Here is an 18,856-nt window from a genome sequence, read left to right on the forward strand (position 1 = left end):
AGGTGGGGAGGGAGAGGGGTGGCAGAGAGCAGGCTTTAAATGAATTGCTGGCAAAAATGCCAGTTTGATATTAAAATGAGCAGAGGAAGGCCTAAAAAACATGAAAGAACGCATTGCACGTAAACATAGAAATATTTAAAGATATTTAAAAAATAATTTCCCCTTGTACTTTGCAGTTCCATCTTTATTTTAGCTTTGCCCTTTTTTTTTAAATTTTTTTTTCCAGTGTATGTTTTGGAAGGATTCTTGCACGTTAGGGGAAGCTGAAGAGATCTCTGCTCATGTTTTCAAAAGCCTGACTTCTGGAATGGGAGGGTTGTAAGATCCAAAGATACCCTCTTTGGGTGTTCATGAAGCTGTTGTTGGAAGGGATGTGCATCTAATTGGTACATGACTAGTTACTGCTGTCAGGAGAGATAGTCAAAGCTTGTTTCTTGGGAAAGGACTGGCCAGCAATTTATGCCAATCTGGCAACAAGGGATTTGAATCTGCTGATCAAGCACAGAAACCTTTCAAAGCATCCTTGTGCTCTGAGTCAGTTCTGCATCGATGTAATAATAGCTGATGTTTCTGCACAAAAACATGTTTATGTCACGTCGATTGACAGTCCGATTAAAAAGTACAAGTAGCATTAGATATTGCAGCCATTTATCGTGCAGCTGGTGTGCAAAGATGGGTTTTGTGAAGACCTCGAGAAGGGAAAAACTTGTGGTCATGCCCACTGCTGGAATTGCATGGAAATTCCTGTTCAGTACCTGGTGATGTTTTGCCTGAGGTAATATTCTGGCATGTGCCAAAAGGAAAGCTAATATGAGGAGGCAGGGACAGCACCCCATCTTATTTCATTTTATGTTTTTCTAGTTGCTCTTGGACCCTGGGGCATTCAGAAACTTTGCATGTATTTTTTGCGAGTAAACTTGCATGGGTGTTTATCACTGAGATGATGGGAAAAGGGATGAGGGCTTCATGCAGTATGACTGCAGGAAGCTTCTGATGGGTATTACAGGCCTGTGGAGTAAAGAATATGACAAGGAGCTTATTCGTAACTTGGAACCTCAACATTTTACATACTTGCTGTGTGCTCATCTGTAGTTGCTCATGCCGTCCTTAAGTGAAGGGGTCTTTCTAACTGGTTGCATTTCCTTCTCAGTGCCCTAGAGTGACAGTACTTGAGCAGGCAAATGCCCAGCTTGCACAGGTGCTTTGCTGGGTTTTCAGGAAACTGTGAAGTTTGTCAGGAATGTCTAAATTGGTTCTGAAATATTCAGTCAACTTCAATTTTGCTGAAGTTGGAAGAGTTCATGGAAAAGCCCATTACCAAAGTGCATGCATATGCATTGAAAAGGGAGGGGGGGATGAGAAATTCTGCAGGTATAACGAGCTCTTTCTGGGACGATGAAGCAGAGCAAGAAACGACAAAGGAGGCTGGATTTCTCTGGGGTAAGGGCTCAATGTAGTGAGAAAAGAGCTGCTTTTCTGTTGGGTTTTGAAGTTGCGTCCAGTAGCAACCACAATCGACACAATGTCCTGGGTCAGTTTGTTGCTTGGGACTTTCTCACAAGGTGAAAGCAAGTGACGAGCTATGAAACCCTGTGAGAGCTGGAGTAATTTCAGGAGTCCAAGTAAGTTACCACTTCCTGCTCCTCCCTTTCTTCCCCCTTCACCCCATCAATTTGCAGCACATGAGGGGTGTGTTACTGTTTAGGTGGTTTTTTTAACATTTCCACCCTGCTCAGAGGAGTTGGGCTAGGCAAGGCCTTGCATTCTTCTGTCAGCCCCAACAGTGATGACTGTGATATCAAAATTCTTTGCCTCCTCCTCCTCTGTCAGCCCATACAACAGACCTCTTAAATTAACACCCAAATGAGCCTCAAAACCAAAGTTGATTCACTCTGTAGATGACTCCTGAAGCCATTTGAGGTGTGAATTTTTGTCTGCCTGAGGCTTTCCTGCTGGGAGGCTTCTAAATTGAAAACAGCCTTAGGGTGGCAGGGAGAGTCCTGGGGAAGGGGCTCTGCTACCTGGTCTGCAATACTGCTGGCCCTCACCCACCCTGCCTCGGTGTCCTTTAGCCCTTGCACTGGGCCTTGTTGGTCTGCAGAGCAAGGCTTTCACAGGAGAGGTTTCTGAGATGTCTCATTCTACTGCAGGCAAACTCTGCTGGTGTAAGCCCATGCGCGCGGAAGTTTATTTTCAGCATAAAGCGAGAGGCGCAGCCCTCCCACCTACAGCCTCCTTGAGCAACTGTCTGTCTTGGTCTCAGTGGGCCTGGTGTGGTAGGTACAGCAAGCCAAGAGCCTGCTGGTGACTGAGCAGCATGCCAGATGCATGGGGTAGTTTTCATGCCAAAAATAAGATTAATTAATAATATTCAATATAATTATATTGAATATGCTGGACTCCAGTATAATTGCTGGGAGACCTGTTGCTTAAATAGAACTGAGTGCCAGATAAATGAAGTAAAAAAACCCAGTGGTGTTGCTCATCTTTACAAGGGGTAAACATGGTCAGAAGAGCTGGATTTGACCTCCATGTGGGGTAACCTCACAGAATGTGTTATACAGGCCTGATAACAGTGTGGAGTGATGGGGGTAATAGTGGCTGTGTCCCTGCTGGAAGGAGTGGCTAAGTCAGTAACATGGGGACATGGATGATCAGTGTAACCTATTTGGATTTTCAGTGGCTTCAGAAGTTTTCCTCACTGAAGTTCCTGAGACAGCTGGGATATAATGGAGTTCCTCTCCAGTTCCTACACTGCTTTAAAGGGTTGGCCATCTGAGTGTGAGTAGTACTTGTCTTTTCCAAACTAGGAAAGCCACCACTGCCTTCCCTAAGGACCTGTGCTGTTCAATGAGTTTGAACAACGATCAGTAGAAGCAGTTGATCTAAATTACTGAGTGCATCATTATGCAGGATAGCGAAATGTCAGGCTGTGCCAAGAGTTGTGGAAGGGTTTCAGGATATTTTGTGACTAGCTGATAAACAAGCAGATATGATTAAATGTTGATAAATGTGAAATCATGCACGGGGGAGAAGGGAAAAGTGGGTCTAGCACATATGGATGCATAATGAACCCTGGATGAGGTGCTACCACCATGAGAAAGATTTTTGGAGTTGTTGGAAGGATTTCTTGCAAGTCAGCTCAAAATTGGCTGTGGACAAAAAGACACAGTAGAAATAAGAGGAGGAAAAGAGCATGGAAAACCTCTGTGGTGCTACCGCTTACATGCAAAATGTGCTTATATCATAAATACTGCATGCTGTTTGGTTATTAAAGAGGGTATTGCAGGGCTACAAAGAACCAGAAGCAGAGCCTGAATAGAAGAAGGGATGAGTGAGGGTGGGTATAGAACAGTGAGGTGTTAAAGGTTTGTAAAATTGTGGATGCTGTGGAGAAGGTAAGTAGGAAACGATTAATCAGTATTTCCTGTGACACAATTGGGGATACCCAATGAAATGATCAGGTAGCAGATTTAAAAACAAGAGGAAGTACTTTTTCACACAGTACATAATTAAAATTTGGAACTCATTGCCACGGGATGTTGTGGAAGCCAAAAGTATAAATGGATTAAAAAATAGATTACACAAATTAATAGAAGATAGTCTATCAGTGGCTATTAAGTACAATGGTCCGGATGCGGCCTCTAGCTCAGGAAGTCTCTAAATGGCCCTTTGCTGGAAGCTTGGAGCATGTATCAGGGAAGGGATTACTCAGTCCATGGCCTGTCCCTTACGCTCTTCTCTCCTCCATATCCGCTACTGGCCACTATCAGGGACTGGCCATTGGCGTAAGTGGACCTTTAATCTGACCTCACAAGGGTGTCTTATGATTTTTAGTTGTGCTAGTAATAGGTACAGCCAGAAACAGCTGCCCAACACCCTTCTGTGAGGAGGTTTCTGACATCTAGTTGTCCCTTTTCAGGTCTCTGGCAGTGGTCATGGACTGGCTGTCTCTTGTTGGGAATCTTACTTGATACCTTTCACTGAGAGGCGTCAACTGAGATTATGTTCTCACCATAATAAGCTGCAATGTAACAAATGCAAAACACCTAGTTAGATTTGTGCATGGTTTTTTACCCTAAAAGCTTACAAAACAGACAGACCTAGGGACAACTAAAATTTGTCTTCTCAAGCAGCTCTTCCCAAGCAGCTCTCTGGAGGCTGCTCTCAAGGCAGGGATAGGATAGTGTGTTACAAATCCTAGACTCACTTCCACACCCACAAATAAAGCACTACCTTTTTTTGCTTTTCTTGGCAGATAAGGGGTTAAAGTAATTCATGTGGGCATATGAAAGCTTTTCAAAGATAGTCAACAGTGATACTGGACAGTGAGCCTAGCAGAACCAGTCTAGAAGTAATGGTGCGTCAGTGGGAGCAGCTTCTTCAGTGCTGACAGCTGAGGTCAGCCAGAAGAGAAATGTGTGTGAACTATGCAGTTTTACCACTTTCTAAATATTTTAATGATGTAGAATGGAGTTCTAGTGGAGGACAGAACAGCATTTTCTTGCTGGATCCGTTGTTTGAGCTCTTTCCTTTGTATGTTAACAGAATGACACCAACCTTATTAACTCACTGTAACTGATAGAAAGCTGACCTAAAGATGCGAGGAAAGGTAAGGCTTGTTATCCTGCCTGTAGCTGAGACAGCCCATTATAGGACTTTATGTGAAGAGACACTGAGTAGACATTGCAACGTAGTCTTGAATGCCAGCAGCTATAAATACTGGATAAGAGTGAATTTATGCTGTAGCTCACCAGACAACATGCAGGAAATCACAGACTTCACTCAAGTGTTGAAAATGTAATGCTAATGGACTTCCATATGCATTGCAAACGTTGCTTTCTTTCCTTAGATCTGTGTCCAAAGCTGCTTGCTCTGCGAAGCTTTGAAATGTGAAATCTGATCAATGCTGACTCTTCTCAAAACATTCAAAAAGAATTTTTAAGAAAGCTGTCACCTCTGCTTGTGCCCCTTCAACGGCGAGTGGTTGTTTTCTCTAAATTTTCACCATTAAAAGAAAATGGAGATATATAAACCTCCATAAATGCAAACTGTAGGTTGTTTAAATTAACTTGAAGTTTGGCACCTCAGCCAGCTGAAACCTGGACTTTTAAATGTGTTTCACTTTGAATAATAGACAACCACGTGTTTTATAAAGCACTGGTTAGTTTTTTTTTATCAAGCAGATCCATTGTCTCTTCCCTGCCTTTTCTCACCCGTTTTCTCCTTGCCTGTAGGTTCGGCGGTGGCGTAGTGACCCCCAAATCAGGTGCAGTGTCACAGACTGGGCATTGAGAGCTCTTTCCTGTTTATATTGGCATCTGCTATTATTTAGCTTCTCTTTTACTTGCTTTTATTAGTAGCCACAAGGTGTGAAGTGTTTCTCAAACACGATGGAAATATTCCCATTCTGAAAAACTGGAATACATTACAACTGACAATTTGTAGCAAGCAATTGTTTTTGTATGACTGGTTTTGGAGGCTGCTATGTCTCTTCTCAAAGTTTCCTAGTTTGTCCTGAACCCTGTTTTGACTGTATTAGCCATTAGCAACATTAAGATGTGTTGAGGTCATAATGAGAGCTTCAGAAAGCTCTCTGCCACCCACTTCAGAAGCTGTGCAGACACTCTGATGCTATTGCAAATGCAAAGTGAAACTATTTCCTATGAATAAACTTAATTTGGAGGTGATTTGTATCAGTTTTTTTCTTTTTTTTTCTTTTTCTTTTTTCTCATGTGCAATGGCCTGGTGGTATTTACACGGTCAGTTAGTTACTGGGGCTCTGTGGAGAAGTGGTAACCTCTATTAAGCAGAAGTTATGACTTCTTGCACTTTTGGCCATGTAAAAGGAACCCACAACCTAGCTGACCATGTCAGCTCCTTTATTCACTGGATTTCTGTGCATCCTCATAATTTGACTGAGGAACGCTTTATAATTCCCTAATTTAAGAGGCAATTGCACACTAACGTTACAGTTGCCTTTTGTGCATTAGTTGACTGAGTGATGATACAAAGCTGTTTCTGGCAGCCAAGGGGATGAAATCCAGCTGGCAGATCTGCTGGCGCGGGGTCTCAGTCAGGCAGCCCTGCTTGCTCTGAGTTTCTGGTGCTGCTGTGCTAATTGCTGGAATGTGACTCCTACCCATGGCGTGAGCATGAACCCTGGCAAACGAAGACTTGCCTAGCCCTCTGCCAAAGCCTTGGCCGTCCCCAGCTCTGAAGGCTGCTCCCAGCTCTCAAGGCTGCTCCACTTAGGTAAGTCGCTCCTGCAACGCAAGTGCTCAGGAGCTGCCCACCAAGAGCCCTGAGCCCTCCCTGCCGACAGCTGCATGAAGGGAGCAGTCCTTTCAGGGCACATGATGGTGTTGATTTTCTGGTTTATTTTTAAGGATTTGGTTTATCTAGTTGGAAAACACTCATCAAAGACAGTAGGTAGGATGGTCTCTGATTCTGTGTGTTCGGGTTCTCAGAGGCTTTGGTGGTGCAGACATAGTAAGTTGTGATCAATAGCTGTGAGAGCAGCCTCTAACTTCAGTGGCACTGGAAACCATGGGAAGACAGCATCAGTGTTTACTTGGGATGCGCTCTATCTGTTGGAAAAATGACCACGTCTCTAGAGTACTCTCTCTCTTTTTTTTTTTTTTTTTTTAGGGGAGTACAGTTTTAAAACTTCAGAAGTGTGATATTTAAGATCAAGATACATTTAACATGTCTGAAAATTATTTGCTATTGCTCAGATGAGAATGGATTCCGATATATTGATAGGAACAGGATTGATAGGAAAGGATTTTTGACTTATTTTTCTCAAGACAAAAATACAGCACTGATAAGTGAATTTAAATAAAAAAAATATTATTCCTTCATGCTCCTTCAAGTTATAGATAATTCTGGGACACATTTTACCTATACATTTGAAAAAGGCACATCTTAGTTGTTAGGTTTGTGTGGAGAAATAGTTGATTTGCTTTTAGTATGACACAGTCCAAAAGAAATCCAATAATGTGGAGCACAGAAATAAACATAGTCCTTGATATATGATGGAAATCAAGGGGTGCTAGACTTCTGGATACCTGCTTTTTATCATGTTCCTATAGTCCTTCCCTCTTTGAAGAGTTTTGTACTGCTGCTTTATCAGCATTCTATATGGCAGAATGGGGCCCCACTGGGCTGGGTGTTGGAAAAACCTACACTGGGAAATCATCTCTGATTTGCAGCCTTTATGGTCTTTGTTGTGAAAAGGGAAGCAGGGTGGGAAAAGGGAAAACAAAGAAATGGACTGATTAGCATGCTGGCAATCAGTGTTATGATCCAAGTATTTCATATTTGATTTTGCTGTGATGAGAAGCTAAGAGGAAAGAAAACCAAAAGGACATGAGTTGCAGAAAGGAATGGAGGTAAATGAAAGGGGATTGGGAGGAGAAGACAGGCCAGGTGGAGAAAGAAATGGGAAGGAACAGATTCTGTTGCTGGTCAGTGCAGAACAAAGAGAGCTGGGGAGAGTTACCAGACATTCAAACCAGTGGCTGGGCAAGATGTACCTGGTCTGAGAGTTACTGTGGTGCAGAGAGCCAGCAAAATTGCTGGGGAACTATGATCTCAGTCACACGTCCAGGCAAAGCAGCTTCTCAGCCAGTATGTCCTATGTGTCAGTGTATGCTCTTTATGCCAAAACTGATAAAATAACCCAAAACAATGAGCTTAATGAAGGTACTCATAGCTGAATAATATTGCGAGTATTAACAGTCCTATGTAAAATGAATAGTCTAGACTACATACGGAGAGTGTTTGGCCACCAGGCTGGGAACCATGGACTTCCAGCTCCTGTGTGACTGATCAGGTGTGAAGCATGAAAGCGAACACACTGGCAGTCACTGGGAGAGTCTGACACCAGGTCGAGCCATTCTCAGTGCAGATGTGGTACCAGTGGCACTGAAATGAGGAAGGCAGCAATGGAAATGGTGATTATTCAGGACTGAAGCAGTCATTGAAAGATAAAATGTTGCCTGAATCCAAAGGGCTACAAGTGGGGATATATCTTAGGGTTTGTTTCCAAGACGTTGAATCTGATCTCAGATTCTGCTAAATACATCTTTGCTTGCTATATCAGCTTCTATTCTATCACCTATTTGCTCACAGGATTAGGGTGAAGCAGATGAATTTGTGGTGTCTGGGTAAAGAGTCTTGGGAAAATGGTGGGTGCTTACATGCTTTAAAGACCTGTTGTCAAGGCTGTGTGTGGGGCTGATTTACTGCCTATCTTTAGGGAAACTGTAAATGGAATCCATGTAGCCAAGTGCTGAGTTTTGGGATGGGGCTATTAGTGGTCTGTGCAAACTGGCACTCATCTGCAAAAACAAACAACTGAGACACACCTTTCAGCTCTAGCCAAACCCAACACTGTAAGTGGCTCCACACACTAGTGACTGCAGAGCATAAGACACTCCGGCTACTTGTGCCAGCCCTTTTGCTGACCACACAGGGCAGTTGCTGAGGGAACTGGCTTGGGGAGCTGATTCAGCCAAAAAATAACTTGCCAGAAAAGAGGTCTTGGGAATTACAGAATTGGAAAAGAGCATCTGTGGCTAAGAGATGGAGCTATGCTAGGTCAGCACTTCCTCCGAAGCAAGGCACAGGGATACCCAGGCATTATTATCCAACTTAAAAGGCTGGTGTTGAGACCTACACCAGTGACTGTGCTTGTGAACACAAGTGACAGAGAGTGCTGGCCGAACAAGGAGGCTTTCACTTTTGTGAAAGCTCCAAAGAACCTTGCTTTAAATATTACTGTGCCCATACCCGCTACATTTTTTGCCTCTGCAAAGCTAGATCCATTTGATTAAGAGAACTCCAAGCAGTGCTTCTGGTCTAGAAGCTTTGGAGTAATTTCTTCTTTTTTATTCTTTTACCAACCTGTTTCAACTGAGCGTGAGCTGGCTGGAAGCTAAGCAAATGCTGAAGCTGAAACCTTAGAACTGGAACACAGTTGTGGATTTAGCAGCTTAAATTTTCCAATGAATGCCATCAGCCCTGCCTGACTTGGGGTCTAATTAGTCTTGGAGTCTAATATAAACTTGTTCCTGACATGAAAACTCCTCTTGTTCTTCCAATGTTGGTCTGAGAAGTCTAGCCCCATATATGTTGCTAGCCACTACAATCTCATTTGTTTGAGAGAATTCTTGACAATTTGTTTGAGAGAATTCTTGACAATTCTCCACCCACTCTCCTACCCTCTGGTGTCTCTTGTCCACAGTTTAACCCCCTAGAGAAGCTAGTAGAAACCAACATATGCATACTTTGCAGTATGGAAGGATTTCTAGGAGGCACTTTACTTTTAGACATGGATGGATCTGTGCAAAATAAGATTATCCGTACATAGTCTGATGCTCAAATTTACTCCCAGCTCCTCATAATTCTTCTGGAGAAAAATATCCATTTGGAGGAGAAGACAGGCTTTTTCCTCCTGCTGTTCCTTCTCCATCCTGTCTTTAAACTGTGCAGTTACTTTTTTGGAGCTTGTGGTTGATGTGCAGTGGATTTCACTTTCAGAGAGTTTAGCTGCTCCTTGGAATGGTCAAGTGCTCCACAACCAGGTGTAGCAAGCTGCTGTTCCCAGTCTAACGACCTGTTCAAGCATGACTTTGTGATAAGGCATGAGCATGCCCATAACACATGATACTTGGAATAGGTCACTGTTGAGATATTTTGTTGTGCTTTTATTAAACTGGCTGATGTCCTCAGTTTGAACTGTCTGGTTCTAGCAATAAAACTCAGCAGCTGTGAAGTCTATCAGGTGCTGAGGGACCTTTAAGCATAGGTTAAGCCCAATGTCTTTAGGTCTGAGATGTTCAGCTTCAGAGACTTCATGCTATAAAACTGTGTTTGTTGGAAAATTTAAGCTGCTAAATCCACAACTGTGTTCCAGTTTCAATGTCTCAGCTTCAGCATTTGTTTAACTTCCAGCCATCTCACTCGCAATTGAAGTGGGCTGGTAAAAGTTTAAAAAAAAAGAACAAAAGACTTTTACACCGTATCCCCAAAGCCATGGTGTTTACCTACCTATTTCACAGGAGATTTTAGGAGCTTAGTTAATGACAGTTTCTGAATATTTTGAGTTTTTCAGATGAAAACACATATGTATGCCCATATGTTGTTCCTACAGAGGCTGTGTCCTTAAGCTAGAGCTTCCCTCTCACCTTCAAGCACACAGCAGAGAGGAGGTCCGTCTGTACAAGAGCCCTGCACAGGCGAACTGAAGGAGCCCTTTGATTATTCCCTGATATTTCTGATAAATGCAGCAGGTGTTTGAGCAAACTTGGAGTTTTGGGCTCAGAGCAAACACAGGGGGGAAAATGTGCCTGAAAACTCATAGCTTGCGATAAACTTTTTTTTTTTTTTTTTTTTTTTTGGTCACCTCTAACGACAGAAAGCAACCAGACATCTTCCATTCTGAGCAACTTCTCTTAGTAACACTATCCTCTCTCCCTGTGGCGGCTTGACCACTTGTCAGTGGATTGGATTCTTGTTAGGCAGCTGTTCTTATTTGGTATAACAGTGACCCAACAGATCTGAGCTATGTGCTCTATTGAAGAATAGATTTCACTTGATAGTTTGAAAATAGTCATGTCACTTTCTATTTCTTTTTCCGTTGCTTTAGTATCTTTGCTCCTAGGGCTGCCAGGACAGTGAGAGTCCCAGACCCAAGATAGCATGGACAGTTTAAGCTGACTGTTTGCTTCTTTGTCACATGTGGAACTGTAATAGCCCTTGACTGGGTTTCAGAAAGCAAAGGTGTGCAATTCTGGGGCAGCTCCACCCCAGCCAGCGCTGAGGGAATTATTCTCCCTAATTTGCAATAGCGAGAGCAAGTGTTCCCACCCACAAAGTTGCAACACAACACGTGAACTGGCCTAGCCAACTCCTGCATTTCATTTGCCCTGTGCTTCATGCCAAGGGAGAACCTGAAGAGCAGAAAAACAAGCAACTGATGTGAATGTTATTAGAGGTGTTAGACTGGCATTTGTAGATATCTTCTTTTTAAATCTCAGTTTTTACCAGGAGCATGGACAAACTAAGAAGAAATGCTAGCAAGATCTTATGTCTAGTTACTGACCCTAAACTTCTTGTAAAACAATTTAAGTGGTCTTTTTTGATATGTTACTGCTGTTGCTCCTGCCTCTCTGGGGTTAAGGGAAGTGGTTGCTGTTTCACAAGGGGTCGATAAACAGTATCAACAGACCTCGCCTTTTTTTCTTAGAGTGTATGTTGGCAAACTGGTGACTCCACCACTGCAAGTGTCTAGGTGAAAACTACTACTGTTCTAAAGCAAGGGGCTGCTTGGTGAAGAAAGACACCAACAGCCTAGATCCAGCTGTACAGAACAGGTATCTCTAGCTTGCTCATTGCTAATCAAGATTCAGCCATAAATGTAAAAACTGTGTGTGTGTATATATGTACACACAGGTGTTATACATATATCTACATATGTGTACACAAGCACACATAGAACATTTAAGCCTGCTACATGACAGTAAGCCGTGAACAAAGGCTGATGCTGTAAATAAATGGAATTGCTCATGTGAAGAATTCAGGGTGCCTTGCAAGAAATTTAGCCAAGCATAGATTGATGTAACGCCAGAAAGAAACTGCAACGGTGCTACCTGACCACCTGCATAATGCAGGGCATGGGACTTGTCACAACAGCAATGCACCTTCTGACCCTGATTTAGATGCCATTGCTGAAGGAAAAGCTACTCTGCCTCTTGGTATGTTGTCTCAGTGAATCTGACTCCTCGCTAGGCTAGGTGGGTTCTCTCCCTCCGAGCTTCAGATGTCTACAAATGAAGTATCTAAATTCAAGCTTGTTTCCCCCCATCCCAGATCCTCTGTCTGGTCAGTGAAGGCACTTTTGATAGGCACTTTTGGGGTATCATGTACCTCATCCAAAGTTAGACATCTAAAATGGGTGTAGATGAACTGCATCCTGTAAAAGCCTATTTTTGTTTGCTGACTAAAAATAGAGTCTGAAGGAACCAGCCCTGCTGAAGATGCTGCACCAGTTGCCTAGCCTCTGCCTTCACCCTTTGCATTTTGTCTTCATATTTTCTGATAGAGTGGATGAATTTCTGTTCCCTGGTAAAATGCTGTGGTTTTCTCTCTTAATCTTTGAGGACAAATTGGAGTGATTGGCTGGAATCTTCATAAGGCACATCTTTAAAACTCTTTAGTTATTCTTTGAGTTCCTCTCTGATGTCCCAGGGCTGGGTACACTGAACCAGCAGTAGTCATATGATTCCCACCATGGATTTAGTACAGGTCTGTTCAAACATCCAAAGATTGCGTTTGTGTTTTGGCCAGACTGCGGCACTGCAAGTTGGCTATCAAATCATGACCCATGGTCTGTCAGTCATGGATGTCTGAGGGGATTCTCTGCCTATGGAACACCCCTTATGACAGTTGCTTGGTGATTATTGACATTGACATTTGACAATACCAGTTTTAATTAAAGTTATCATGCATTTTATTGGTTTCTTCATCTTCTGTCTTCCTGGTCCAAATGTTAATACCCATCAAAATATTTTATATATAGTTAAGCAGTTCTACCACCCCTATTACTGCTATGAAAAACTGTGTCATATTGACATCAATTTAATTTGATAGGATTTATTTTCCATAAATCCATGTTGATTGTCATTAACTATATGTAATTCTACATTGCTCCCAATCCTTTTGTCAATCACTTATTTTAATAGGGTCAGTATCAGACCAATAGAATGGGGTTGACCTATTTATTTACAATTTAGTCTGGGGTACTAATATGACATTACAATTTGTCCATGCTCTTCCTCTTTTTTTTCAGTTTTCTTCCACCCTTGAGTGTTCAGGTGTTTTGAAGTCCTCATGTACCTCTGTCTTTAGCTTGCCTAGTGCCTTGCCTAGTGGAGCACTAATATTCTGAGTGGAGTCACACAGAATTTATGTTCTGGAGTCAGAAATGAAAGCATTTGAGCTCTCTTGATTATCTTCCTCCATAAACATCATTGTTGCTTAAGCATTGTAGCATTGTTTTCTTCCTCTGGTAACATGAAAATGTTCAATGGGAAGCTTGGAAACTAGGTTTTAGAACAGGGCCTGTGATTTCAAGAAAGGTTGTTTTTTGCAGATTCATAAAGGTGGATAGTTCTGACAAAAATTTAAGCCATGTATGGACTGTCTGTATTATTAAATCCTAAATTAGTGGTTCCTAAATTGTAGTTTGTGGATCCTAATGATCTCTGAGGCTATGGTAAGTACCCTTTGTATTTCACTGGCACATCAAATTTGCCAGCTGCAATGTGATGTCTTGTTTTATGTGAGGAAGATGCGATGATGATGACGTGTATGCTGGGAGTAGCCTGCCTTCTTCAGCCCCTTTGAACACTGACCCTTCACTCTGTGGCACAATCTCCCATTATGCAAAGGATCACAGCACACTACTTTCTTCTTTGACATACCTCTCAGAGCACCATATATGATGGGCTCTGCTAGTACACTCCTCATGGCTCTGAAATGTTCCATGGGAAAAAATGCCCAAGGAACAAGGTGTGTGGAAGAGCTGCTTGGTGGTTGTCCTAGGACCTGGGGATGAGCTATTAAGAAGAATGAGTATTCCTAGCTGTTTGCAGCCTGGAGACTTCTGCAAAACAAGCCTAATTATTACAGAACAGTCACTTAAAGCCACTGGAAGACATTGCTGTTTGCTGTAAAAAAAGGGTGTGGACCGAGATATACTGTTAGATTTTTGGAGACGTAATTAAGAGGCCATCTACAATGTAAACAGTCCCAATAAATTTGTCAGAGACACTGCCAGAAGTTAGACAGTGAAAGTCAACCTAGCTTATGTTAGCCTATTGTCTACATTAGTTTACTGTCTTGAAATTAAATCCTTTGCAAAGGATTTAATGATGTTGTGGATATTAGCTTTTTAGTTCTGTCTTTGGTTTATATCAGGCTAAAAAGATTTTGGAAACAAAGGAATAAACTTATAGACATGTCTGACTGGTTAATCTTAGAGGCAGCACAACTATCTAAATGAAAAATATCCTTCTAAGGATATTTTATGATGGAAATCGAGTTGTTTAGTGGGAGGAAATGGATATTATCCGGTGAAAGCTTTTGCCAAGGTCCTTCCATTTTTCACAGAATCAACATATTCCTAGCTCTAGGGAAAGGTGCTCCACTAAGCAAGGTTATAATCCAGGAGTTACTTCTCTGGGAACAAGAGGAAATTCAGAAATGTCGAGAAACCTGTAGAGGGAATGGAATATTTGCTCTCCAGGTTATTTTTTTGTGAACAGCTCGGGAGCTCTCTGTGGGAGGCTCCAGGCATGTCTCTGCTGGCAGGATCCAAAGCTCATGTCACCCTGAACACCTACGCAGCAGGGTGCTCTTGCCAGCTGGGGACTCCAAGTCTGGAGGGAAGCCACTGAAGTTGGAGTGGTGTTGTGTGTGTGAATCAGGTGGACCATTCCCATCGTTTGGCAGGAAGATGGAGGGCTAACAGGGAGAGCCTACTGGTTTGAGGTGAGAACTTGCACCACCTGGATCACTTCTAGCACATGATGTGCAGTGTTGATTGCCACATTGACATCCCAAAGCAGCAGATTTTAGCTCTGGTAGAGAGATGATGGAAAAAGTAAATCAGACAATGGAAAGGGTCATTCAGGGGCTTCAAGAATCTGCTTTGAAGAGCGCATTGGTGTCTGGCAGCTAATACTTTGAAAGCTTACCTTGTCTCAAAGAGGGGCTTGAGACCACCTTGGTGCTGATTTTCAGAGTAGCAACTAATAGTGCAAGTTGGGAGAGGCAAAGCAGAAAAAAACCCTAAAACATACAAACCCTTTAGAAACTGAGGGTTTGATGGTGCACATGCTGCTCTGCTGTGAATTGCATGTCTGCCTGTAGGTTAGAACAGGAAGCAAGGCTTTGAGAGCTTTTGTCAGAAAACCTCAGAGCTTTTGGTGGTATTATAAATGTCAAGTATATTTCAAAAAGGAGGAAAGTACCAGACTCTGTTCTGTACAAGACAATAGGGACTTTATGATATTACAGGAAGCTGCATGTGAGAATTACAGCGAAGTTAAGGTCTGTGGTATTAATGCACTGTAATAACTGAGCTCTCAAAACATTCAGTTTATCCCTCTTTCAGCATATTCCCAGGCACATGCAGTATCACACTGGCTGAACTGTGGAGTGTAGACTTGCACTCAAGTGAAAGCACTTCAAGAGAATTTTTGCCCAAGTTTCAGTCCTCTTAAGTGAAAAGATTAAAATAATACAAGCAAAACCAATCTGTTACTCTTGATTGTACAAGATTGTACCGACAAGTTGGTCGGTAGAGAGCATTGTCTTTAGTTTCTGGTCTTGAAAAAATGAGAGAAACAGTGATGTTAGGAGGACTGAGAGTAGGAAGGTAGGCTATTTCCGAACCCTGCACAAGAGGTGAGCTGGTAATTGTTCATATCTCAAAGACATTTGAAATAAGTAGGGAAATAAAAAGTTCTACATCAGACCTGGATATGTGCCGAACATAAAAATCTAAGATTACAATATGCTTGGACACACTGTAGGAAGCTCAGAATAAGACGTGACCCTGAAAATACTTCAGCAGTCTGACACTCCTTTGCTGCTGGCCTTGTACTAACCATCTATGATTCTGTCTTGGCTGAACTGAAGCAGAACCTATTATAATCCACCCAAGACTAAATTGTCTGTAGATAATTGGACAGTGGAGCAACTGAATTATAAAGTACAAATGTATCCATGGGAGAATATAAAAAACACATTAAGGAGTCCTGTATAAGTGTTCTTTCTACCTTATTCAGCAGCCTTTTAAGAGTGCTTTTTTGTTCTTCATTTCTTACTGTAGGTTGTTGTAGGGAAGATTTCCGAGCTGATAATATACATGGCCTGAAAGCACTATGTTAAACCTTTCAGATTTTTTTTCTATTTTATATCGGTAGGCCGATGTTGACTGTGTATAAAGATGGATATGTGAAATTAAAAAGAATGAAATCAAGTTGTGTTTGTCAGTCGAGAGAGAGAGAGAGAGAGAATAACAAGTGGTGTGGACTACCAGAGCCCACTGGGGCTATTTCTAGGTTTTATTTTGTTGCTGTGAAATGTTTATCCAGTCTAACAAGTAATAGGTGGAGGAGGTATCCTGTAAACTTAAGGAACACCTTGCCATTCTAAAAACATTCATTTATGAGCTCGAGTAGAAAACCCCCTTTGTCACCTTCTTCAAGTATTCTTTCCCACTAGCCTTGCTAGAACATGCCAACTCTCCCAGACCAATAAATATGAGAACAGTAGATGTGGTGAGGATAACGATTCCTGAATTACTGGTGAGCACAAGACTGAGTCGTTGCTTACAGCTGCCTTGTGTTCTCACCACAGGAACAAATGCCAGTCTGCATGGCAGGTTGCAGCATGGTTCAGGACCCTCAGTGCTCCTTTTCCTTATATAAAAGATTGTTTTTGACTATTGACTTTTTTTTTGGATCACACCCCTCTTTTCCAAAGAGTCAAGGGGGATGTCTCCTTTGTGGACTCAGTTACCTGCTTTGCTCCTTGAGCGCTTGTCTGTCCCTCTTGCTATACCCCTAGTGACCGAAGCAATGCCCAGAAGTGGACTTGCCAGCCTTTTCTGTCATCTCTCTCAAAGTCTGCTTGTCTCTGCCTGCATTTGTGGTAATTTTTAGTAGCAATCTTCCCAGGTCTAACCCAAAGCCTACTGTAGCCAGTAGCAAGCCTGTGAGCCAGTGGGTCTATTGCTGCAGCTAACTTGAAGCACAGGCTTGACAGGTCAGGGCCCAGGGACTGGACACAGACATATCAGAGAAAGGTTCCTGCAGGTCAGTAAGGATGGGACTCTGCAAGAGAAGCACTCAGAAGTGCAGTGTAGATTGGTGCAAATTGAAATTCCCTTCCTAGCTGATGGCAGTGGGACTTGATGGTATGCTCATTGTATGTGCATGTGTAAATGCTTCTCTGAACCATGTCTTCTGTTGGTAGGGGAGGAAGAAGAAAGTAGAAAAAAGAGCATAATTTTCTGACACCATTTTGAAGCATTATAAAACTAGTTTCCTTTTAAGTCCAGTAAGTTAAACTTCACAGAAGTATTTTGATGATTTACACATGTGGGTTGAGATTTATCATGTCAGTGACTTGCACTTGCTTAGTATTACTTTCCTAACTGTGCTGAATCTCTATATCTTTAGGTTTTATTAGTCAGATCAAATTCCTGGTGCCTGGAGTAGGATTTGTGTACGCAAAGAATGAGGAAGATTGAAGTCTGGGTAATCATTATTATTTCAGCTCTGCTTTCATGCCTTCAGAGGTCATAAAAATCATCCCTTGCTGCAGATATTATTTTTCACACACTATGAGGAAAGATTAAAGTAGGTTTTCTTTTTTTGTCCTGGACTTAGCAAAAGACTTTCAGGAAGTATATTTCCCTTTCTCAAAACAAAAACATGGGGTAATTGAAATGCAGGGAATCATTTTCATATTGTTCATTTCCCACTGCAACTCAAATGATTGCACTTTGGAGCTCTCCAGATCACAGAGGTTTTTGATAATGTTAAAGATATGCTCAAGATCCAGTCACTCTTGAGTTAAAGGAATGCAAACTGTGTCTAGCAAACATGGTATTTCCATAGGAGATTTGAATTGGTTTGCTTTTGTAGTACTGTTGCGAAACAGGCACACAGAACCATCTCACAAGCAAAACAGAGGCATCAAAAAGACAATATACCTTCCTTCCTGAGGCAGATATTTCAGGAGTTGGGGAAACACAGCTTCCTGTGTTCTCACACGGATTTAGATAATGAAACTCTTGACTGATTCAGAAAGAATAGAGCATTACACAGTTGCTTGAAAATATTACTGTGTTATTGTACTACGTGCTGTAGCATTAAACTGCCAGATGTAGTGAAATCTTCTGTGTACATGTCCTAGAAAACATCCATAACCCCTGGGCTGTGACTGGTCTTTCCACAGTGTACTCAGGCTGAGATGGGAGGAGCTGGAGAAGAGCAACAGATGGGGGGGAAAAAAAAAAGGTGTAGCAATAATGAACATAAAGAGGTTAGAAGTGGCTGGTTCATTTCTATTCTTTTAAAGATGTGATTATAGGTGGGGCTGGTAGCTTTGACTACCATTAAAGTCATGTAATACCTGGCAGCTCAGTATTCTGTTTTAATTATTACTCACGTTCTCAAGGCTCAACTATGTAGGCTGAAATTTTCGATGTGGTGTGCTGCTATGATTAAGTGTAACAGGCAAATGAGGCCAGAATGCCCCCCCCCCCCCCCCCCCCCAAGTTCAAGATAAAGACAAAATTTTAAGAATATTTATTTTTACTTTAGTAGTTTAATTTTTTTATGCTCTCATTTCCATGCTTCCCTCTGCTCTGTAGCAGAGATACAAAACACAGTAGGAAATGGTTGTTTTTCTATCAAAGATGTCTCTTGTCCATCCATCTGAAAATCTGTCCAGGCTTAATCGATTTATAAGCCATGTGAAATCTGCATTTTGCACAAATTTGAAGTAAAAACCTACAGGTCTTTTTAGAGTTCAAATCTCGTGAAGATATCTTCCTCACTGGCCATCTTCCAGCCCTGGCAATGTCCTCATGTGCATGCTCCATCCCTGCAGAGCATCTGAGTCTGTGGTGAGCTGGAAAGCATCTCCTGTGTCTGTGTCTTGATCTGATGTGGGATAGTGGGGAGCAGCTGCTAGAAGTGAGAATGGGATGGAGAACAGCTCTCCTGTTCATGATCTTTTCCTGGTGCCTTGGTAATAAGCGGGAAAAAGC

Source organism: Athene noctua, chromosome 1, assembly GCF_965140245.1.
Source record: "Athene noctua chromosome 1, bAthNoc1.hap1.1, whole genome shotgun sequence".
Classification (NCBI taxonomy): Eukaryota; Metazoa; Chordata; class Aves; order Strigiformes; family Strigidae; genus Athene; species Athene noctua.